General features: G+C 45.8%; 1 long non-coding RNA gene across 1 annotated transcript; it reads right to left on the bottom strand.

Annotated features, from left to right (window-relative positions):
- Positions 1-4,122: 4,122 nt before the first annotated feature.
- Positions 4,123-24,028, bottom strand: LOC141585060 (uncharacterized). Its single transcript, XR_012518327.1, has 3 exons — positions 23,726-24,028; positions 18,201-18,303; positions 4,123-5,843 (listed from the first exon to the last, which is right to left on the bottom strand). It is a non-coding gene; the product is annotated as an uncharacterized LOC141585060 (long non-coding RNA).
- Between the last annotated feature and the right edge of the window lie 38 nt (positions 24,029-24,066).

The raw sequence follows: 24,066 nt of genomic DNA, 5'->3' as shown, positions 1-24,066 counted from the left end.
TCGGCCAGGGCAGTGGCTCATACCTGTAGTCCCAGTACTTTGGGAGGCTGAGGCAGGTGGATCATCTGAGGTCAGGAGTTTGAGACCAGCCTGGACAACATGGTAAAATGCTGTTTCTCCTAAATATACAAAAAATTAGCTGAGCATGGTGGCCAGCACCTGTAATCCCAGCTACTTGGGAGGCTGAGGCAGGAGAATCACTTGAACCTGGGAGGCAGAGTTTGCAGTGAGCCAAGATTGTAGCACTGCACTCCAGCCTGGGCAACAAGAGCGAAACTCCATCTCAATAAATAAATAAATAAATATAACTCTCTAATTCCAAGTCAACCAGCAGCCCTAAAAAATTAATCTTGGTCTGGCTTCTGCCCAAAGTCACGGTCACACAAAGCCCTGCCTACTAGAGGCAATAAGCAACCATAACCACCCCCCACCATTTATTCAAATTATCTACTTGAATGTACCAGGTGGGGTTTCACTCTCCGCTGTTTTTATGTTTCTCAATCCATATTCTTTTTTTTTTTTTTTTTTTTGATACGGAGTTTCGCTCTTGTTACCCAGGCTGGAGTGCAATGGCGCGATCTCGGCTCACCGCAACCTCCGCCTCCTGGGTTCAAACAATTCTCCTGCCTCAGCCTCCCGAGTAGCTGGGACTACAGGCACGCGCCACCGTGCTCGGCTAATTTTTTGTATGTTTAGTAGAGACGGGGTTTCACCATGTTGACCAGGATGGTCTCGATCTCCAGACCTCGTGATCTACTCGCCTCGGCCTCCCAAAGTGCTGGGATTACAGGCGTGAGCCACTGCGCCCGGCCTCTCAATCCATATTCTAATCCCATGCAGTCATCATTCAGGAAGATCCCCTAACTCAACTTTCCCTTTTTGAAAAAATTAGAAATTCCTGTCTTCTTTCACTTTAACTATGACCTTTCAGCTTCCTGTTTTTCATTCCTGAGGGCTATGAATCATAGTTCCAAAATAAACGATGATCTATGGAGAGGATTTTGCATTTCCAACATCCTTAGCTAACTTTACTGAATTATGATAGTCGCATGATCCTGAGGTCTCAGGAATCGGAGGAGGTGGCTGACACTAACTCACCATTTTAACCAAATAAGCATCTCACCTAAGCTTGGATAAGGGTCAACTCATGCTAACAGGGCTCTTATGCAGGCTTGTTCAGTCTGGTAAGTTATGAGTATTTATGTTTTATTTCCCCCCAAAAAACAAGCAGCCCCTCAGAGGCAAGGAATTCATTTTGGTTTTTGTCCCTTCCACACCTGTCTCATCCCAGTGCTGTGTGGGCACTGGAAACAGATCGCCTGGCTTTAAATCCTGGCTTGGTCACTTATTGGCCAAGTGGCCTGATACAGTTTGGTTGTGTCCCCATCCAAATCTCATCTTGAATTGTACTCCTGTAATTCCCACGTGTTGTGGGAGGGACCCAGTGGGAGACAATTGAATCATGGGGTGGTTTCCCTCATACTGTTCTCGTGGTAGTGAATAAGTCTCGCGAGATCTGAAGAGTTTTATAAGGGGTTTCTCCTTTCATTTGGTTCTCATTCTCTTTTTGCCTGCCACCATGTAAGATGTGGCTTTGCTGCTCCTTGCCTTTGCCAGCCTCCCCAGCCCTGTGTTACTGTGAGTCAACTAAACCTCTTTCCTTTATAAATTACCCAGTCTTGGGTACGTCTTTATTAGCAGCGTGAGAAACAGACTAATACATGGCTTTGGGCAGCTTCTCAGGAGTCTAGCCATGGTAGCTATTCTTATGATTTGGATGGTGCCCAAGCATCGCTCTTGAGTTCTAGGCCCATATATCCAACCACCTCTAGATAGTCTATACTTAAATGGTTTAGCAGCAACTCAAACAGATACAAAAGACAAATCATGATCTCTGTTCACCCCACCCATCCACATGTGACTTCCAGGGCTCTAAATTCAGACAGTAGCATCACCTGCCATGAGCTCAACTTCCCAAGCCAAAATTCAAAGGACACCTTGATGTCTCCCTTCTCCTTCCCCATCTGTCCAACCTCATCCCTTCATTATGAGGTTGCACTTACTGAGCACCCCGGCACTGTGCAGGAGCTGGGGATGAACAGGTGAATAAGACAGGCTCTTTGGGAGGTTAGGTGCGGTGAGGGAAACAAGCAATCACAGTGAAAAGAAATGGGTTGAGGACAGCTTGGAATAGATTTTGAGAGAAACAAGCAGGATCCTGTGATAGGAGCAAGGGAGTTATTTCTGATAGAGGGCAGGGAGGATTTCTCCAAGGAAGTAGCATTTATGCTAGATCTGAATATCGAGAAGGAGCCTGCTGTAATGAGTTGAAAGATGGGCATTCCAAGAAGAGCAACAGCAAACACAAAGCTGAGACGTGAGAGAGAAATAAGAGCGTCCCAGAGCTGGGTGCGGGGGCATACACCTGTAATGCCAGCAATGAGAGATCATCACTTAAGCCCAGGAGTTTGAGGCCAGCCTGGATAACACAGTAATACCTATCTCAAAATGAAAAAAAAGAAAGGAAGAAAAGGAAAGAAATGAGTGTGTTCCAGGAACTGTCAGACGGCCACTACAACCATGCTCTGAGAGACACAGATTTGCTTGTTTTCTTACTGCCTCCTAAACTGTGTGGTCCCATTTCACTAAAACAGAAGCTCAAAGAAAGGTGAAATTCACACAGGCAAGCACAGCCTTGGGAGGGTTATGAAGCTCGTGAGATATAAGCGGACCCTCACTGGAGGAAGGGGCTGGAAACAGTGGGATGAGAGGAGGCATTCCCAACAGGACCAGCGGCACAAGCCAGGCCCAGAAAGAAATGACAATGATAGTGGAAGGAGATTAAATGGCACTGATTTGGGGAAACCTTCATAAAGAAAAAAAGGCCGAGATGTTTGAGCCAGTTGCAAAGTTAAGATAGAGCCATTCCTGGGGCTGAAAGAAGACATGAGAGAAGCAATGACTTCAGAACATCCCTCAGACAGACATGAGGACATGAGATGGGAGGGGAAGCCTGGGGTAGTGACATCATTTAGGAGTCTGCTGGGATTATATAGGGGTGTCTCAATAAGCTACCTCCTGTACTACTGAATTGGTGGTGGTGATAGAAAGAAAAGGAAGACTCATTAAAATGTATTTTTTTTCTTTTTTTTTTTCTTCTTTTGTAAAGATAGAGTGTCCCCATCTTGCCCAAGCTGGTCTTGCACTCCTGGCCTCAAGCAGTCCTCCCACCTAGGCTCTCAAAGCTCCAGGATTATCGGCATGAGCCACCATCCCCAGCCTGGCTAAATGAATTTTTAAAAATTCCTTTAAGTCCAACAGGAGGAGCTCGGTTAAGTAAATTATGGCACATTCATATAACAGAAGAGTTTGCAGCTATTTTAAATGATGCCACAGAAAGACAGTTAATGACATGGACAGGTGTTCAAGGCAGAACACAGCACGTATGACATTTCTTGCTTAAGGAAAATCTGAGCTTCTAATCTCTTTTTTTTCCTGAAGAGATAGTATTTATTAAAAATCTTTAACCTTTAGTGCACATTTAAGCAGACAAAGAAGAACTGCCTCATTCCTCCTTGGAATATGTTATAGATAATAACAAACTCTTTTTTTTTTTTGAGATAAGTCTCACTCTTCTTGCCAAGGCTGGAGTGCAATGGCGCAATCTCAGTTTACTGAAACAGCCACCTCCCAGGTTCAAGCAATTCTCCTGCCTCAGCCTCCCGAGTAGCTGGAATTACAGGCACCTGCCACCATGCCTGACTAATTTTTGTATTTTTAGTAGAGATAAGCTGTCACCATGTTGGCCAGGCTGGTCTCAAACCCCTGACCTCAGGCGATCCACCTGCCTTGGACTCCAAAAGTGCTGTGATGACAGGAGTGAGCCACCGCACCCAGAGATAATAAATTTTATCATTTGGAGACATCAGGAAATGTTAGTGGTATTTCCTGAAATCCAGAAATCATGCTTAAAAACCATCTTGGGCCAGGCACAGTGGCTCACGACTGCAATCCCAGCACTTTGGGAGGCTAAGGTGGATGGATCACGAGGTCAAGAGATTGAGACCATCAGGGCCAACATGGTGAAACCCCATCTTTACTAAAATGAAAAAAATTGGCCTGCCGTGGTGGCGCACACCTGTAGTCCCAGCTACTCAGGAGGCTGAGGCAAGAGAATCGCTTGAACCCAGGAGGCAGAGGTTGCAGTGAGCTGAGGTCACGCCACTGCACTCCAGCCTGGGCGACAGAGGGAGACTCCATCTCAAAAAAAATAAAAGAAAAGAAAAGAAAAAACATTTTTTTTCCTCTACTATGATTTGTTTTGAGTAACTCAACTAAGATATGGCATGTAGCTAACATTATATATTTCTTCCTTCTGTTTAATTGTGACAAATATATTTTAAATACAAATCTAACATTTGTGTTTGACAGTTCCTCAAAAATTATGCATAGAATTACCATATGATCCATCAATTCCACTCCTAGGTATATACCCAAGAGAATTGAAAGCAAGTACTCAAATAGATGCTTGTACATGAATGTTCGTAGCAGCATTACTGACAATAGCCAAAAGGTGAAATAACCGAGTTGTCTGCCAACAGATGAATGGATGAACAAAACGTGGTCTATCCATACACTGGAATAGTATTTGGCCATTTAAAAAAATGAAGTTCTCAGTTGGGCGCTGTGGCTCACTCCTGTAATCCCAGCACTTTGAAAGGGTGAGGCGGGCAGATCACAAGGTCAGGAGATCGAGACTACCCTGGCTAACACGGTGAAACACTGTGTCTACTAAAAATACAAAAAATTAGCTGGGAGTGGTGGTGGGCACCTGTAGTCCCAGCTATTCAGGAGGCTGAGGCAGGAGAATAGCTTGAACCCAGGAAGCAGAGGTTGCAGTGAGCTGAGATCATGCCACTGCACTCCAGCCTGGGCAACAGAGCAATACTCCATCTCAAAAGAAAACAAACAAAAAAGAAGTTCCCATATGTGCTACAACATGGAGAAATCTTGAAAACATTATGCCACATGAAATAAGGAAGACACAAAAGAACAAATATTGTATGATTTCACTTACAAGAATTACCTAGAATAGGCAAAATCATGGAGGCAGAAAGTAGAATAGAGGTGACCACACCCGGAAGGGAAAAGGGATGGGCGTTACTGAGGAATGGTATAGCACTTCTGTTTCAGATGATGAAAACGTTCTGGGAGTGGACAGTGGTGATAGCTACACAACTCTGTGAATGTACTTAATGCCACTAAATTAGATACTTAAAAATGGTTAAAAGTGGGCAAGGCAAGGTGGCTTATGCCTGTAATCCCAGCACTTTGAGAGGCCAAGGAGGACAGATCACAAGGTCAAGGGTTCGAGACCAGTCTGGCCAACATGGTGAAACCTTGTCTCTACTAAAAATAGAAAAATTAGCTAGGCATGGTGGTGTGCACTTGTGGTCCCAGCTACTCAGGAGATTGAGGCAAGAGAATCACTTGAACCTGGGAGGCAGAGAGGTTGCAGTGAGCCAAGATTGCATCACTGCACACCAGCCTGGGGGACAGAGTGAGACTCCGTTTCAAAAACAAAACCAAAAAAAGGCCAGGCATGGTGGCTCATGCCTGTAATCCCACCACTTTGGGAGGCCATGGCAGGCAGATCACAAAGTCAGGAGTTCGAGCCTCTCCTGGCTAACACGTGAAAACCCCATTTCTACTAAAAACACAATTAGCTGGGCATAGTGGCACGCACCTGTAGTCCCAGCTACTCTGGAGCCTGAGGCAGGTGACTCCCTTGGACAGGGAGGCAGAGGTTGCAGCGAGCCAAGATCACGCCATTGCATTCCAGCCTGGGTAACAGAAAGAAAAATAAATGGTTAAAAATTACAAATTTTACATTATGTATATTTACCCATTTTTTTATTTTTTATTTTTATTTTTTTATTTGAGACAGAGCACCAGGCACAAGGCTGGAGTGCAGTGGCGCGATCTCGGCTCACTGCAACCTCCACCTCCCAGGTTCAAGCAATTCTCCTGCCTCAGCCTCCCGAGTAGCTGGGACTACAAGTGCACACCACCACGCCCAGCTAATTTTTGTATTTCTTTAGTAGAGACGGGATTTAACCATGTTGGCCAGGATGGTCTCGATCTCTTGACCTCGTGATCAGCCCACCTCAGCCTCCCAAAGTGCTGGGATTACAGGCGTGAGCCACTGCACCCGGCCCAAAATTTTTTAAATCACAAAAAAGAAACCCACTAATGCTTTGACAATTGTGAGATTTTTGTGGAAATTTCTTTATGTAATTAAAAAAACGTAATTGTTTAAGCAGAATCTTGTCATTCTTTTGGTGTGAGTCTCATTGGAAGCTTGGATTCACGTGCTAGTCTCAATTTCTGTGCCCTCCAAATGCATACGAAAGTACTTTGTTAAGAAAATATTCCACTGGAGAGGCCCAGGATAAAAGACTCCACCTCAAAAATAAATAAATAAATAAAATAAAATAAGAAATGAATTAAAGAACTAGGTCCACAAAGGGACTCGTGGATCTCTGTGTCTGAGCCAGGCTTGTGTGCAGGGCGGCCTCGAACGTGCCCCGGCCGTCCCGTTTGCAGAGTTTGAGGACTGCCTGACACAGCACCTGGGTGTAGCACCTGGAAGCTGCTGGCTCAGCTGCTTCCGCATTAGCTCCTGTGTCACTGGGAGAGCAAAGTGGCTTGGCTCGCAAGGAGGGGTAGGTGGGAAAACCCATAAGCAGCCAGGCAGCATCAGTGTCCATTGCTGTGAATGTTTTGTGAAGTGAAAGCTTTTGAATGTGTCACAGAGGCCCCATTAAAAAGTGGCTAGGACAGGTCATCCCAGAATGAAGGTGGCACACAGGGCAGGCTGAAACTGCTGCCTCCTAGAAGCAGATCCAGATGTCAAAGTAAAGCAGAAGGGGTGAAATTAGAGCGTGCAGGGCATTTTAGGAAGGGGAGTCCCTGTGGGAAACTCACTTTAAAAAACTAAGTAAATGGGAGGGGTGAGAGTGATTTTTGCTTGACAAAGGGGTTCATAAGAAGATAAGAGCTGGGCGTGGTGGCTCAAGCCTGTAATCCCAGCACTTTGGGAGGCCGTGATGGGTGGATCACGAGGTCAAGAGATCGAGACCATCCTGGTCAACATGGTGAAACCCCGTCTCTACTAAAAAGACAAAAAATTAGCTGGGCATGGTGGTGCATGCCTGTAATTCCAGCTACTCGAGAGGCTGAGGCAGAATTGCCCGAACTCAGGAGGCAGAGGTTGTGGTGAGCCGAGATCGTGCCATTGCACTCCAGCCTGGGTAACAAGAGCAAAACTCCGTCTCAAAAAAAAAAAAAAAAAAAAAAAAGAAGAAGATAAGATTCCTTCAAGAACACCTGAATGAAATTGTAAAAACTGAGTCCTCTTTTTCGGGAGCTTGTCTATGCAAGAAGCAGAGGGATGCTCAAACCCTGGCTGTGAGAGCACTTTAGCCCGGGGCAGTGGTGCGCACCTACAGTCCCAGCTACTTGGGAGGTTGAGGCAGGAGAATTGCTTGAACCCGGGAGGCGGAGGTTGCAGTGAGCAGAGATCACTGAAAACTAAGCACTCTTAATTTTCTTATTTTCAAAAGAAAAGGATTAAGCTAAACATGATCTCTAAGGTACTTTTTAAATTTTTCTTTATTTTATTTATTTAATTTTTCTGGAGACAGGGTCTGTGTCACCCAGGCTGGAGTGCAGTGGCATGAACATAGCTCACTGCATCCTCAATCTCCTGGGCTCAAGTGACACTCCCTCCTCAGCCTCCCAAGTAGCTGGGACTACAGGCACATGACATCATGCCTGGCTAATTTTTTTTATGTTTTGTAGAGACTAGGTCTCACCATGTTGCATAGGCTAATCTCAAACTCCTAGACTCAAAGAATCTCTTGCCTTGGCCTCCCAAAGTGCTGGGATTACAGACATGAGCCACTGCACCCAGCCTGTAAGGTACTTTTAATCTCAAAATGTGAGGATGGGCCAGGCGCGGTGGCCCACGCCTGTAATCCCAGCACTTTGCGAGGCCAAGGTGGGCAGATCACAAGGTCAGGAGTTTGAGACCAGCCTGGCCAAAATGGTGAAACCTTGTCTCTATAAAAATGCAAAAATTATCCCCAGAAACATTAGGCAAAAGAAAAAATAAAAATAAATAAAAATTAAAATGCAAAAATTAGCTTGGCATGGTGGCAGGCACCTGTAATTTCAGCTACTTGGGAGGCTGAGGCAGGAGGATCACTTGAAACTGGAAGGCAGAGGTTGCAGTGAGATTAGATGGCACCACTGCACTCCAGCCTGGGCAAGAGAGCGAAACTTCACTCCCCCCACCCCCACCCCCCGCCACACACACACAGAAAAGTGAGGATGTTCTGTGCTAGATAAAAGTAATAACAATAATGGCCAGGTGTAGTGGTTCATGCTTGTAATCCCAGCACTTTGGGAGGCTGAGGCGGGTGGATCACCTGAGGTCAGGAGTTCAAGATCAGCCTGACCAACATAGTGAAACCCTGTATTTAATAAAAATACAAAAATCAGCCTGATGAGGTCGCATGCACCTGTAGTCCCAGCTACTTGGGAGGCTGAGGCAGGAGAATCGCCTAAAGGGAGGCCAAGGTTGCAGTGAGCCAAGATCGCGCCACTGCACTCCAACCTGGGTGACACAGTGAGACTCCATCTCTAAAACAAAACAAAAAAAAAAGAAATAATAGCAATAATCTCAAAACGCTCTCTCCATTGTATAAAATGAGACTGATTTGTACCTGACATTATGCTTCTGTGAAGTACTTGGCAAACCACACAGTGTCAGTGAATGTACTGCATTAGCTAAGACTGAAGTCCACACTATGGCCTCAAAAGCCTCCTAGATCTGGCCTCTAGCTGCCTCTCGGGAGCTTAGCTCACATCACTCTCCTCCCTGCCCACTATGCTCATTCATACTGACCTTCCTTCTGTTCCTGGGAACACACCAAGCCCATTCTTACCTCAGGGACTTAGCACCTGCTGTTCCCTTTGCCAGGAATACTTTTCCCCAAGAAAAATATTCAGAGAGCTGGCTTCTTCCTGACATCCAGGTCTCCGCTCTGATGGACTTCCTCAGAGAGGGCCTCACTCAAACTATTAGATATAGAACGAATTCAACACCCAGCCAAGAAGGTACTTTTTTTTTTTTTTTTGACCCAGAGTCTTGCTCTGTTGCCCAGGCTGGAGTGCAGTGGCACAATCTCAGCTCACTGCAACCTCTGCCTCCCGGGTTGAAGCAATTCTCGTGCCTCAGCCTCCTGAGTAGCTGGGATTATAGGTACGTGCCACTGAGTCTGGCTAATTTTTGTATTTTTAGTAGAGATGGGGTTTCACCATGTTGGCCAGACTGGTCTCATACTCCCCACCTTGGGTGATCCATCTGCCTCGGCCTCCCAAAGTGTTGGGATTACAGGCATGAGCCACTGCACCCAGCTGGTACATTCTTTTTTAGGATACACAAGGAAGAGTTATAACAACAGATACGCATTAGGTCATTTATTTTTCTCAATACATTCCCAACAGCAATATGATACAGAGCAGGTTCTCTAACCACATTTCAATAAAATTAGAAATAAATTTTTTTTTGAGACAGAGTCTCACTCTGTCATCCAGGCCGGAGTACTGTGATGCAATCTCTGCTCACTGAAACCTCTACCTCCCGAATTCAAGCAATTCTCCCTGCCTCAGCCTCCCGAGTAGCTGGAATTGCAGATGCCTGCCACCATGCCCAGCTAATTTTTATATTTTTAGTAGAGACAGGGTTTCGCCAGATTGGCCAGGCTGGTCTCTAACTCCTGACCTTAGGAGTTCTGCCTGCCTCACCCTCCCAAAAGTGCTGGGATTACAAGAGTGAGCCACCACACCTGACGAGAAATTAATGTTTAAAAGGTAGATTTTTAATATATTTGGAAACTAAATGAAATATTGCTAAGAAATATTGCTAAATGACTCAAAAATATTTAGAACTGGATAATGAAAGTAATATATGTCGAAATTGGTGGCACACGGCTAAAGCAGTACTTTTTATTATTATAATTATTATTATTATTATTATCATCACTAAGCTGTAGTCTCACTCTGTCACCCAGACTGGAGTGTAGTGGTGCAATCTTGGCTCACTGCAACCTCTGCTCCCAGGTTCAAGTGAGTCTCCTGCCTCAGCCTCCCAAGTAACTGGGATTACAGGTGTGTACCATCACACCGAGAAAATGTTTGTATTTTAGTAGAGATGGGGTTTTGCCATGTTGGCCAGTCTGTTCTTGAACTCCTAGCCTCAAGAAATCTGCCCTCCTCAGCTTCCCAAAGTGTTGGGGAATTACAGGCATAAGCTGGCCAAATGGCAGATTTTGTCCAAACAGAAGGTTAAGGCTGACCCTAAGGCTAACCCTAACCTTAGCCCTAACCTTAACCCTAATTGGATTAGGGTAAAATGACTAAATGCCAGAGACGAGCGTTTTGGATATTTCTCAGGGAAGGAGAGAGGCAACTTTTATCCTCCACTGACCCAAAGAAATGGACTGTACTTTGTCCCCGACTTTCCACTCAATTTCCTACTTTGACCCCCATTGTCCCTCCCCTTGCCTGCCCCAAGCTTCACTCTGGAGGCAATAGCTAAACCTGTGCTAAACTTGAACCAGATCTGTTAGAAAAGAAGGGGCTGTTGCAAGAAGCAGGGCGGCTTCAAAGAAAGCCAAAAAGAAAGTGACCCTGCTTACTCACCCGGCTTCCTGCTCAATTTCCTTCTGCCCAGGGAACGGAACTCATGAGATGGAAAGCCCAGAAAAAGGGAAGCGAGTGAAGAAAGGGACAGGGCGCTACTCTCCACAAACACTGCCTGCTGGCCGTGCTGACCTCACTGCACGCCATGCCTCTCGTGACTTGGGGTATAGCTCACACACTTAATGCCTTAGAGTTCTAAAACAATTCGGAGCCAGTGTTCTCTGATTTTTCAGTGGCTACATTTAAGAGTAGAAAAGAATTGGGAAAATCCCAACAGAACATTTTGTGATTGCTAATGTGGACTTAAAGGTTATTCTTAACAACATCTAAACAACTGAAAATGCAAAATGTTACAACACGTGGATAGTTTTGGAGTCTGAGGAGTCCTGCTTTTCCTTCCTCTTAGCAAACAACTGTTATCTTTTCTGTTGTTGAGATGGAGTTTCGCTTTTGTTGCCCAGGCTGGAGTGCAGTGGTGCAATCTCAGCTCACTGTAACCTCTGCCTCCCAGAGCTCAAGCGATTCTCTTGCTTTAAACTCCTAAGTAGTTGGGATTACAGGTGCCCCCCACCATGCCCAGCTTTTTTTTTTTTTTTTTTAAAGACAGGTTTTCACCATGTTGGTCAGGCTGGTCTTGAACTCCTGACCTCATGTGATCTGCCCACCTTGGCCTCCAAAGTGCTTGTATTACAGGCGTGAGCCACCACGCCCGGCCTAATTTTTTGTACTTTTAGTAGAGATGGGGTTTCGCCATGTTGGCCAGGCTGGTTTTGAACTCCTGGCCTCAAAGCAATCCACCAGTCTCAGCCTCCCCAAAGTGCTAGGGGATTACAGGCATGAGCCACTGCACCCGGCCTGAATTTCTTTTCTTATGCGTTCATTTTGAAGTTTACTTTCTGTGCTTATAAAAATTACTTTTTGGGGGAATAGCTATGAACCTGAGAGAGTTACAGTTTTGGACTTCTTCTAGCCCGGGCCCATTGCCATGTATTTGAGTGTACACCAAAGTTCTCCCAAAAGAAAACAAAATGCCCCAACATTAAAGACAAAAGACAGTAAATGTAATTCTTGTGGCCTAATCTGAATTGTGAATCTTATGTTTACAATGTTTCCATGGAGTTAGTAACTGTTACTAGTTTCTTATGGCTGCCATAACAAACTACCACCAGCTTCCTGGCTGAAAACAACATAAGCATTACTTCCAGTTCTGGAGGTCAGAATCCGAAATGGGTTTTACAGGCTACCACCAAGGTGCTGGCAGCCCCGCACTCCGCCCGGAGGCTCCAGGGAACTCATCTCCGGCCTCTTCCCGCCTCGTGCCTTCCTCACGGCCCCCACCATGCAATCTCTTCACTCTGCCCTCACATCCCCTTCTCTTGAGTCCTCACCCTCTCCCTTCCATTATTATTATTTTTTTTTAAGACAAGATTTCACCATGTTGGCCAGGCTGGTCTTGAACTCCTGACCTCAGGTGATCCACCTGCCTCGGCCTCCCAAAGTGCTGAGATTACAGGCGTGAGCCACCATGCCCAGACTTTCTCCCTTCCATGTTTAAGGACCCTTGTGGTTAAATGGGGCTCACTTGGATAATATAGGCCACTCTCCCCATCTCAAGATCTCAACTTAGCTGCATCTGCCAACTCCCTTCCGCCATATAAGGCAACGAATTCACGGGTTCCAGGGATGAGGAACTGGTATCTTCGGGGGATCATTACTCTGCCTACCACAGTAATTAAGTCACCACCTTAGACATCTAGTCATTGGATTTGACACTACTGAGACTGTATCTTTGGGTCTTATTTTCCTAAGTCTAGTCTGTTGAGTAATTCTGTTAAATATCTAGGCATCTAATAGTTTCTAAATACATTTGAAGAGATTTCTTTTTTTTTTTTTTTTCCTGAGATGGAGTTTCACTCTTGTTGTCCAGGTTGGAGTGCAATGGCTCAATCTCAGCTCACCACAACCTCCGCTCCTGGGTTCCAGCGATTCTCCTGCCTCAGCCTCCCGAGTAGCTGGGGTTACAGGCACGCACCACCACGCCTGGCTAATTTTTTTTTGTATTTTTAGTAGAGACAGGGTTTCTCCATGTTGGTCAGCTGGTCTCAAACTCCGACCTCAGGTGATTTGCCCACCTCGGCCTCCCATAGTGCTGGGATTACAGGTGAGCCATCATGCCCACCTGATTTCCGACTACGTCATATGCTACAGTGTTCCTGCCTCTCTATCATCAGGGAACATGAGGAAATGTGTGGGGGCTCCATTAACTGCCATCTCCACAAGCAGGATTTCTTCCATCTCAAGGTGACCCTATGATTGCCATCATCCCTTACATATGGAGCAGTGGAAGCAGATCTCACTCTAAAAATGGTCCCAAGTAATATTACACAATGTTTTTGAGCAGACAAAATGGTTTCACAGCATTTTAAGGCTATATAAAGAAATAGTTAAAAGCAAAGATGTGCCTGGGTATGGTAGCTCATGCCTGTTTCCCAGCACTTTGGGAGGCCAAGGCTGGAGGATCGATTGAAGTCAGGAGTTCAAGACCAGCCTGGGCAACATGGCAGGACCCCATCTCTACAGAAAATACAAAACACAAATAAGCAGGGCATGGTAGCACACGCCTGTGGTCCTAGCTACTCAGGAGGCTGAGGTGGGAGGATTGCCTGAGCCTGAGAGGTTGAGGCTACAGTGAGCTGAGATCATGCCACTACACTCCAGCTTGGGCAGCACATTGAGAGGCTCTGTCTCAAAAAAAGAAAAAAAAAAAAAAAAAGCAAAGATGATTGATGGAATCAGATGGCAAATGTGCACTCAAACCCGACTCACCCACCCGTATGACCTTGCTAAGTCTCAGCTTTACTTCTCAGTACCTACTTCATGGTTCACGTGAGATGGAATGAGATGAAGCCTATAAAGCTTTGGCAGGGACTTCACTGTTGTTATTTTTATCAAGAAATCAATACTATACCTGACAGAATAGATTCCCTAGTTTACCTATAAAGAAAGAGACTCACCAGGCACAGTGGCTCATGCCTGTAATCCCAGAACTTTGGGAGGCCGAGGTCGGGGGATTAACCTGAGGTCAGGAGTTCAAGATCAGCCTGGCCAACATGGTGAAACCCCGCCACTACTGAAAATACAAAAATTAGCCAGGGGTGGTGGCACAAGCCTGTAATCCAAGCTACTCAGGAGGCTGAGGTAGAATTGCTCGAACCCAGGAGGTGAAGGCTACAGCGAGCAGAGATCGCGCCACTCCACTCCAGCCTGGGCAACAAAGTAAGATGCCGTCTCGAAAAAAAAGAAAAGAGACGAGACTCCCCAAAAGCAAATAACTTGTCTAAAATGGCACAGCTAGTACATGTCAGTGCCTAACACACATGGTATTTACTCCTGAAATATCTTTGTTGCTGATCCTTTTTGATCAGAGGTCCTTTTAAAAATTTCTTCTCTCAGGATTTGCAGAATCTGTTTCCAGCCAAGGTTTCTACATACACTTAGTCAACTTTAAAATGTACTGATTAAGAAATGTTTCAATTTAGTTTCATTTTACAAATAATTATATAAACAATTATTAGCAGGTCTCCAGATTTTTAGTCTAGCATTTTTTTTTTTTTTCCAACGGAGTCTTGCTCTGTTGCCCAGGCTAAAGTGCAGTGGCTCAATCTGGGCTCACTGCAACCTCCACCTGCCAGGTCCAAGCGATTCTCCAGCCTTAGCCTCCCAAGTAGCTGGGAATACAGGCACACGCCACTGTGTTCAGCTTAATTTTTGCATTTTTAGTAGAGACGGGTTTTTTTTGTTTTGTTTTGTTTTGTTTTTTTTTTTTTTTTGAGACGGAGTTTCGCTCTTGTTACCCAGGCTGGAGTGCAATGGCACGATCTCGGCTCACTGCAACCTCCGCCTCCTGGGTTCAGGCAATTCTCCTGCCTCAGCCTCCTGAGTAGCTGGGATTATAGGCACGCACCACCATGCCCAGCTAATTTTTTGTATTTTTAGTAGAGACGGGGTTTCACCATGTTGATCAGGTTGGTCTCGATCTCTCGACCTCGTGATCCACCCACCTCGGCCTCTCAAAGTGCTGGGATTACAGGCTTGAGCCACCGCGCCCGGCCGAGACGGGGTTTTACCACGTTGGCCAGACTGGTCTCGATCTCCTGACCTCAGGTGATCTGTCTGCCTCAGCCTCCTGAAGTGCTGGGATTATAGGTGTGAGCCACCACACCCAGCTGAGTTTCACTCTCGTTGCCCAGGCTGCAGGGCAGTAGTGAGATCTCAGCTCACTGCAACCTCCGCCTCCTGGGTTCAAGCGATTCTCCTGCCTCAGTCTCCTGAGTAGCTGGGATTGCAGGTGCCCACCACCATGTCTAGCTAATTTTTTGTATTTTTTTTTTCTTTTTGAGACAGAGTTTCGCTCTTGTTGCCCACACTGAAGTGCAATGGCACAATCTCCGCTCACTGCAACCTCTGCCTCCCGGGTTCAAGCAATTCTCCTGCTTCAGCCTCCCGAGTAGCTGGGATTACAGGCATATGCCACCGTACCCAGCTAATTTTGTATTTTTAGTAGAGACAAGTTTCTCCATGTTGGTCAGGCTAGTCTTAAACTCCTAACCTCAGGTGATCTGCCTGCCTCAGCCTCCCAAAGTGCTGGGATTACAGGCATGCCACCGTGTCCAGCCCTAATTTTTTTTGTATTTTTAGTAGAGATGGGGTTTCACCATGTTGGCCAGGCTGGTCTCAAACTCCTGTCCTCAGGTAATCCACCTGCCTCAGCCTCCCAAAGCTTGGAATATAGGCATACGCCACCAAGCCTGGCCTTTAATCTAGTATTTTAAAGACAAATACCAGGGAAGAAAAGATTGATTCAAAGAATCATTCTGGCCAGGCTCTGTGGCTCACATCTATAATCCCAACACTTTGGGAGGCCAAGCCAGGAGGATTGCTTGGGCCCAGGAATCAAGACCAGCTTGGGTAACATGGTGAGACTCTGTCTCTACCAAAAAAAGAAAAAAAAGAATCATTCTCCCTGGATAAAGCAAGACGCTTCTCTTCTTCTGATGTATATAATTTAGATTCTAACACTTAAGCTGTTCTGTATCTTGCCTTGCCTTTTTCTCACTTAACATTACAGCATAAGCATTTCCTACATATAATTAAATGTATTTCATAAACATTTTTAGGAGTTCCAGGTAGCTGGGACTACAGATGTGTGCCACCAGTTAATTTTTGTATTTTTGTAGAGGCAGGATTTCACCATTTTGGCCAGACTGGCCTCAAACTCCTGGTCTCAAACACCTCAGGTGATCCGCCCACCTCAGCCTCCCAATGTGCTGGGATTACAGGCATGAGCCACTGGGCCTGGCTGAAACCATACTTTTATCAGTTGTACCTGTGGCCATTAAGTACAAATATGTAACAGAGATTTGGGACTCTTTTTAACTAATTTAGACCCAAATACTTTTAAAGGATGGGACATATATAAAATGCAGATGTCCCTAAATTTCATTAAAAGGTTATTTTTTAAATGTTATATTATTAATACACTTAAAAAGCAAAGTAGAGGCCATGCACAGTGGCTCATGCTTGTAATCCCAGCACTTTGGGAGGCGGAGGTGGGCAGATCACGAGGTCAGGAGTTCAAGAGCAGCTAGCCAATACGGCGAAACTCCATGTCTACTAAAAATACAAAAATCAGCTGGGCATGGTGGCAGGGCCTGTAGTCCCAGCTACTCAGGAGGCTGAGGCAGGAAAATTGCTTGAACCTGGGAGGCGGAGGTTGCAGTGAGCTGAGATCCCGCCACTGCACTCCACCCTGGGTAACAGAGACAGACTCTGTGTCAAAAAAACAAAAAAGACACTGGGTATTTGTTTTTGTTTTTTGTGTTTTTTGTTCCACAATAGATTCAGTCTCATGGACTACCCCACACCACCTCTTACAGTCACAGGTTACTCCCCATCCACCCTCTATTCTATGTGCCTATCAAAGGGTGTGATCTCTGAGGTCTTTTACAGCCTAGTGACGAAACTTTAATGGGCTAAGATGTCAAGATCCAGGTATTAGAATAGGTCCAGCTCATCTGCAAGAATATCACCCTTTCCCCATCTCCTCCATGTCAACAACCTGTAATTCCTCCCACCCAATGAATGGGAGGAAGCACCTACAGATCATGTAGCTGATATGGAACTTGTATCTAGAATATATAAAGAACTCTTATACTTTGAAATCCTAAGACAAAAGGCCAGGCATGGTGGCTCACACCTGAATCTCAGCACTTTGGGAGGCCAAGGTGGGCACACCATCGGAGGTTAGGAGTTCGAGACCAGACTGACCAACGTGGTGAAACCCCGTCTCTACTAAAAACACAAAAATTTGCTACGCGTAGTGGTGCATGCCTGTAATCCCAGCTACTTGGGAGGCTGAGGCAGGAGAATTGCTTGAACCTGGGAGGCAAAGGTTGCAGTGAGCTGAGATCCCACCTTGCACTCCAGCCTGGGCAACAGAGAGACCCTGTGTCAAAAAACCAAAAAGGACATTGGGTCTGATGGGGTTGAGAGGATTATCTGTGATCAATATGTGGCCTATGAGATAAGAGTCAGGGTTTTTCTGTTCTGTTTCTTTGCTTTTTTTTTTTTTCTTGTTCCATAATAGATTCAGTCTCAAGGACTACCCAGGGAAAGCAACAGCAAAATTATAAAATGATTTATTCCTCACTTTTGCTATCAACTTGTTCTTTATTTAGACGTTCTGCTTCTGGAAGTAGATATAATTACACTGTGTGCCACACATATCTGTCATTATGTTATACAATGACGTATTTCACAATGTCTATGCGCCAGATAAGCGAATCTTACAGCTTTAAATGCCTGAACATGTAATTTAAACATTTTTTCACTAAGGATTCTTCTGAACAAATGACACTGTCTCATTTGACTGGCCTTTTGCGACTCAAGGACATGGTGACAAATGTCAGTCTTACGTAACTATAACCAAATGACGCCGAGGCACACTGAGGCCTATCACCACTGGCCTCTAAACTAAATGGTCCCAGACTGATGAGTTTTTTGGAGTTCTTGGCTCCGCTTTTTATAGAAACATTTCTTTTTTATGGGCTATTTGTGTATCTGCCGCTCTTAGTATTGGTGGCCTTGGGCAATGTGTCCCATCTCTTTCTAACTTGCTGCATTCAAAGAAATGTTTGTTTCACCACCTACATTACTGGTGACATAGTACATTTTTCATCTGTTAGATTTTAGGGCTACAGCCATAGTCTTTTCAATTCCAAGTTTCAGGAGGCTAATAGCTTAAGCAAAAAATGTACGCTTATTCTAAGATTATGGGGGTATCTCAAAGGTAAAGGTGAACGGGGTATGGGGCAGAACCAGGAAATAGAAGCTCAGCAGAAACCAGAGGCCATTCTCTTCGTCTCTCTCACCTCTGTGTGTCTTCGCCGGGCTGTTTCATTGTTTTGCTTCTGCAGATGACTGTTCTCAGCTTCTCCATGCACGTGAGGGTTACGTCAAGTCCGTTCCAGTCACCTACAGAGAAGAAAGAGTTGTCTGTATCCCAAGGCCAAAGCCAGAGAGACTGGGCCGGTTTGGGTCAGGCCCCCACCTGTGTTCCAATCAGCTGTGGCCAGGAGGATAAGGTCACATAGTATAAAAATGGCTGCTGACATGCCTGTAATCCCAGCACTTTGGGAGGCCGAGGCGGGCGGATCACAAGGTCAAGAGATAGAGACCAACCTGGTCAACATGGTGAAACCCCGTCTCTACTAAAAATACAAAAAATTAGCTGGGCATGGTGGCGCGTGCCTGTAATTCCAGCTACTCGGGAGGCTGAGGCAGAATTGCCTGAACCCTGGAGGCGGAGGTTGTGGTGAGCCGAGATCGCGCCATTGCACTCCAGCCTGGGTAACAAGAGCGAAACTCCATCTCAAAAAAAAAAAAAACGGCTGCTGAGCCACCTCTGGGAGAAAGGACAGCCTAGAGGAAGGAGGCACTAACTTAATGTCTTCACCAGCAATAAAGGAGGCAGATAATCAAAACTGTTCCAATTGCATCTAAAATAAAAATAGAGGCTGGGCACAGTGGCTCACACCTATAATCCCTGCACTTTGGGAGGCCGAGGTAGCTGGATCACTTGAGCTCAGGAGTTCAAGATCAGCCTGGGCAACCTGGTGAAACCCTGTCTCTACCAAAAATACAAAAAAAATATAAAAAATACAAAAAAAAAGCTGGGCATGGTGGCAAATGCCTGCAGTCCTAACTCCTTGGGAGGCTGAGGTGGGAGGATCACTTGAACCTGAGAGGCAAAGGCTGCAGTGAGCCGAGATCCCACCCAGGTGACACAGTGAGACACTGTCTCAAAAAGAAGAAAAATAAATAAATAAATAACCTTGGTGTGATGTTCCCCTATGAAGAAAGAACATGAGGTCTGGCCCCATGGATGCATGGTATATACTTTGCTTTCCTTGAGACGTTGTTTACTCCCTGTTTATTGGAATTATTACTGAGACATAACTCACATACCATAAAATTTACTTTTTAAACGTACAATTCAGCGGCTTTTAGTATATTCACAGGTGCTGCAACTATCACCACTTTCTTTCCCAGCACATTTTCATCCCCTAAACGGAAACCTCGTACTCATCAGCACTCTTTCCAGTCTTCCTTTCCTCCAGGCCCTAGCAACCACTAATCTACATTCTGCTTGTTTGTTTTCGTTTTTTGTTTTTGAGATGGAGTTTCGCTCTTGTTGATCAGGCTGAGTGCAGTGGCGCGATCTCAGCCCACCGCAACCTCCACCTCCTGGGTTCATGCGATTCCCCTGCCTCAGCCTCCAGAGTAGCTGGGATTACAGGCACCCACCACCTGGCTAACTTTTGTATTTTTAGTAGAGACAGGGTTTCTCCGTGTTGGTCAGGCCAGTCTCAATCTCCCGACCTCAGATGATCCACCCACCTCAGCCTCCTGAAGTGCAGGGATTACAGGTATGAGCCACTGCGCTTGGCCTCTACTTTCAGTTTCTATGGATTTGCCTGTTCCAGACATTTCCTATACACAGAATCATACAGTAAGTCCCCTCTCGTGTCTGGCTTCTCTCACTCAGCACGGTGTTTTCAAGGGTCACCCATGGTGTAGCGTGTGTCAGTGCTGCCTTCCTGTTGTGGCTGAATCATACTCCATTGTGTGGATGGACCGCATCGTATTTATCTGCTCATTAGTTGATGGACATTTAGGTTGTTTCCACTTTTTGGCTATTATGAATGCTGCTATGAAAACTATGTTTTCATCAGAGATTTATAATTTTAGATCTTATATTTATGTCTTTGATCCATTTTGAATTTTCTTTCTCTTTCTTTCCTTATTTATTTTTATTTTTGATATAAAGTCTCGCTCTGTCATCCAGGCTGGAGTGCAGTAGCACGATCTCAGCTCATTGCAGCCTCCACCTGCTGGGTTCAAGCAATTCTCCTGCCTCAGCCTCCCAAGTAGCTGGGATTACAGGCATGCGCCACCACACCTGGCTAATTTTTGTTATTTTTAGTAGAGACAGGGTTTCACCATATTGGTCAGGCTGGTCTCAAACTATCAACCTCAAGTGATCCACCCACCTCAGCCTCCCAAAGTGCTGGGATTACAGGTGTGAGCCACTGCGCCCAGCCTTATTTATTTTTGAGACAGGGTTTCACTCTGTCACCCAGGCTGGAATATAGTGGTACAACTGCAGCTCACTGCATCCTTGACCCCCTAAATTCAAGTGATCCTCCTGTTTCACCCTCCCAAGTAGCTGGGACCACAGGCATGCAAGAGCATGCCCGGCTAATTTTTAAAGTATCTATAGAGATGGGGGATCTCCCTATGTTGTCTAGGCGGGTCTCAAACTCCTGGGCTCAAGCAATACTCCAAGTTAATCTCTCAAAGTTCTGGGATTATAGGAATGGGCCACTGTGTCTAGTGAATAAAGTTGTTTGTTGTTGTTTTTTTTAAAGAAATAAACCAAGCTGGGCACTGTGGCTCAAGCTTGTAATCCCAGCACTTCGGGAGGCCAAGGTGGGTGGATCACAAGATCAGGATATCAAGGCCATCCTAACTAACATGGTGAAACTCATCTGTATTAAAAATACAAAAAATTAGTCGGGCATGGTGACACACACCTATAGTCCCAGCTACTCAGGAGTTACAGTGAGCCAAGATCACGTCATTGCACTCCAGTCTGGGCAACAGAGTGAGTCTTCATCTCAGAAAAAAAAAAAAAAAAAAGAAGAAGATAAACCAAGGGCAACAGTGTAAACAAAATCACTTTCTTTTCCTGGCCTTTTCTTGGCCTCTCAAAGTGCTAGGATTACAGGCTTGAGCCACAGCGCCCAGCTGATTTATTTTTTAGGATCAGTTTCTTTGGTTGGGCCTAATGCTGCTACAACCAGTAATTTATGAAAACTTGCATTTCTGTTTTTCTTACCTGTCCCCATTCCAAAACACAAGCAAACCATATAGATTGAGGATTTGTAAGGTTGAGACGAACTCATTACTATAGAGTAAGTATGAAAAGGGGCTGGAAATGTGTTTTGATTGTTGCCATGACTTTTTTTTTCTTTTTCTTTTTCTTTTTTTGAGATGGAGTCTCACTCTCACCTAGGCTGGAGTACAGTGGAGCCATTTCAGCTCACTGCAACCTTTGCCTCCCAAGTTCAGGCAATTCTCCTGCCTCAGCTTCCTGAGGAGCTGGGATTGCAGGCACCTGCCACAACGCCCAGCTAAGTTTTTCATATTTTGAGTAGAGACAGGGTTACATCATGTTGACCAGGCTGGTCTGGAATTCCTGATCTCAAGTGATCCACCCACCTCGGCCTCCCAAAGTGCTGGGATTACAGGCGTGAGCCACCGCGCCCAGCCATGTTTTGATTCTTAAGGAAATGATTTTTTTAAGACCACTTCCAATGAGGATTTAGCAAGGGAGCTTTCCTCTTCTACAGAGAATTTGAGCTTTCCCAATTGCACCAAGCTCCATCTGGGCAGAGACCTTACCTGTCTGTTCACTCCATATCCCTAGCATCAAGAAAACTGCCAAGCGAAAAACAGGCACTCAGTAAATTTCTGTCAAATGAATGAATAAAATACCACCACCTGGGACAATTTTGGACCAAGGCATGCATGGGCATCTCTGTTCTCCCACTAACTTAACAATTTCATCTCTTAGAGGCAGATGCTGTTTTCTGCAAATTTTATTATTCACCTTTCTATATTTGGAAAAACAAGTTGGTGTAGCTTAGGAATCTCACATCCAGGAAATGAACTAAAAATGTTGTATCAACGATTATGCACAGGATCCACAAAGTAAGAAGCAAGCAGATGAGAGCAGTTACAGACATCATGCCATATTTTCCAGAAGAAATGGTCCATGCATCAAAAATTATCATGATGGGCCAGGCATGGTGACTCACACCTGTAATCCTAGCACTTTGGGAGGCTGAGGCAGGTGGGTCACCTGAGGTTGGGAGTTCAAGACCAGCCTGACCAACATCTCTAGAGATGGAGAAACCTCATCTCTATGAAAAATAGAAAATTAGCCTAGTGGTGGCACATGCCTGTAATCCCAGCTACTAGGGAGGCTGAGGCAGGAGAATCGCTTGAACCCAGGAGATAGAGGTTGCAGTGAGCCAAGATGGCGCCATTGCATTCCAGCCTGGGCAACAAGAGCGAGACTCTGTCTCAAAAAAAAAAAAAAAAAAGAAAAAAAATCATTATGAGTCTGCAGTAACATAGAAACCAAATAGTGTGAATCAGAAAATGAAAAGCACAACCATTGACTGTGATTACAAACCATAACTTCATACCAATTACCTGATAGAATTTATGCTGCATGAAGGCAGGAAATTTTGCTTGTTCTCTTCACTGGATAGTATTTGGCATATGGAATGTGCTTATTAATATTTTCTGAATGTATTAGGGAAAGTAAATATAAAAACAAATCTGTTGCAGTGGCTCACTCCTGTAATCCCAACACTTTGGGAGCCCAAGGCAGGTGGATCACGTGAGCTCAGGAGCTGGAGACCAGCCTGGCCAACATGGTGAAACCCCAGCTCTACTAAAAATACAAAAATTATCTGGGTGTGGTGGCAGGTGCCTGTAATCCCAGCTACTTGGGAGGCTTGAGGCAGGAGAATCACTTGAACCTGGGAGGCAGCAGTTGCAGTCAGCCGAGATCAGGCCGCTGCACTCCAGCCTGGGTAAGAGTAAAATTCTATCTCCAAAAAAAAAAGAGAGAGAGAGAGAAAAAAGAAAACATATCAAGGGAATGAGCAAATATCCATGTGGAAAACTGTGTTTCTGAAATAGAACAGTGGCTGTTTCCCCCACTTTCCCTCTATTTTCCAATTCTCCCCTGAAGTAGTGATACCATTTTCTCAGTGGAAAGGATGACCAGAGAATCACCTCCCCCGGGCTGCAACTAAGGGAGCATTTGGATTGGAGTGAGAATGCGGCCAGGCTTCAGATCCAGTACATCTTACAGGGTGTGTGGCTCTCACCCAGGGCTCACACGACATCTGATATTTAGGCTGAGGGCAGTGCGGCCCCAGCTCCCACCCAGCTCCAGCTGCACGCGTTTAGGAGCCTGTAGTCCGGAGCGATGGCTGCTCCAGACAGCCCCCGAGTCCTCTACGGAAGTCCCTGGCACCTAAAAGGACCCCTAATGGGGGTCGCTCGTTACCCCTCACTTGAACTTGGCCCCAAATGGGAGGTCATTCTCTCCTCGCGGACTCCCTCTTCCCCGAAACAGTCTCTCGTTCTCCCTGGCCCTGCTGAGAAGGTCATTACTCCCCAACCCGCCGTTTTTATTGTTTTTGGTTTCTGGTTTTTTGAAGCAGGGTCTCGCTTCATCTCCCAGACTGGCGTGCAGTGGCGAGGTCACAGCTCAAGGCAGCCTCGACCTCCTGGGCTCAAACGATCCTCTCACCTCAGCCTCCCCAGTAGCCGGGACCACAGGCGACCACGACTACGCCCGGCTTCGTGAGCATTTTTGATAAGAGACGGGGTCTCGCTATGTTGTCCAGGCTGGTCTCTAAGTCAAGGGACCCTCTCACTTCGGCCTCCGAACGCGCTGGGATGACAGGTGTGAGCCACCGCGCCAGGCCCCTCGCCCGCCTTTGGAAGGAGTCATTCGTCCCCAAGGGCGAGGCCACTCCCTTCCCACGAGTTCCAGGCTCCCTAGAGGGTCCTCGTTCCCGACGGCGAGGTGGCGCCCTCCCCCGGGCCCCGGGCCCCGGTCCCCGACCGCCAGCACCGCCTCCTTCCGGG

Source organism: Saimiri boliviensis, chromosome 7 (genome assembly GCF_048565385.1).
Source record: "Saimiri boliviensis isolate mSaiBol1 chromosome 7, mSaiBol1.pri, whole genome shotgun sequence".
NCBI classification, from domain to species: Eukaryota; Metazoa; Chordata; class Mammalia; order Primates; family Cebidae; genus Saimiri; species Saimiri boliviensis.
Note: the sequence above shows the minus strand (reverse complement) of the source record. Positions and strands in the feature narration are given on the sequence as shown.